We start from the raw sequence: 983 nt of genomic DNA on the forward strand, positions 1-983 counted from the left end.
ATGTACAACTTGAAGAAATTTTACATGAATGTGATGGTCACGCGCAGGACCATAAGTCTCATGGAATGCTATTTGCTTTAATGTCAATAGGAGTGGTTTGTCTTGGCCTATTAGCCTTCATTCCGTGGACAACGCCACTATCTACCATAAATATCATAAGGTACCATAAATATCATGAGGGAAACTGATGTATGATTTGTTTAAATGAAAATGCATTGTTTTAAAGAATTATGTTTTATTTTTTCTCCTTTACATTATCCCTTGAACCCATAGGGTAAGGTGTCAGGAGTACCTGGCATGAGTACACGTTTATCATCATGCCAACTTAACGCTAATTTTGTCTGATTTATTGTATATACATTGTGCTGCATAGATCTGATACAATTTTGAGGTCTTGACACATTTCGATGATTTTCTAAACATAACTTGTAGTCGTCAAAAGTAATGGTTCTGAGAGCTGATCTTTTTACCCCTTTTGCTCGAGATTTTTCTCGCTCTTCTCCAAACACTTTTAACGAGTACATTTTCGATCTTAAACCGACGAATTCCGTCATAATCCTACCATTATTTTCATCTTTCATAACACCTAATTTTTTCTTATTTACAAGAGGGATGCTATATACATTATTTTCAGGGTAATCTGACGTATCAAATTTGTGTGAATCATTCCTTATAGAATCATAAATATTATTAGTATAAAAATGGTAGATGAGACTGTCAGTGTCTGTATACAATAATTTAGCGTTTTCCTTAAAAGTATTTTTTATATAATTATAATGAAAGTCATAAATATAAGTTTTGGAAATATCTAAAATACTGAAACCTACGTAAATCGGTTTATTGAATTGGACTCGTGTGCGGTTCATTTGAATGATGACTAAATCTTTATCAAAGATTACACTGCTATGAAAATTCGGTTTTGATATCCAGGCCTGAGCCCCCTAACGACCCTCCCATTTGGTCACCAGCCTGACATGCATTTG

This window comes from Diachasma alloeum, unplaced genomic scaffold (assembly GCF_001412515.2).
Source record: "Diachasma alloeum isolate Michigan unplaced genomic scaffold, Dall2.0 Dall_scaffold_00203, whole genome shotgun sequence".
Classification (NCBI taxonomy): domain Eukaryota; kingdom Metazoa; phylum Arthropoda; class Insecta; order Hymenoptera; family Braconidae; genus Diachasma; species Diachasma alloeum.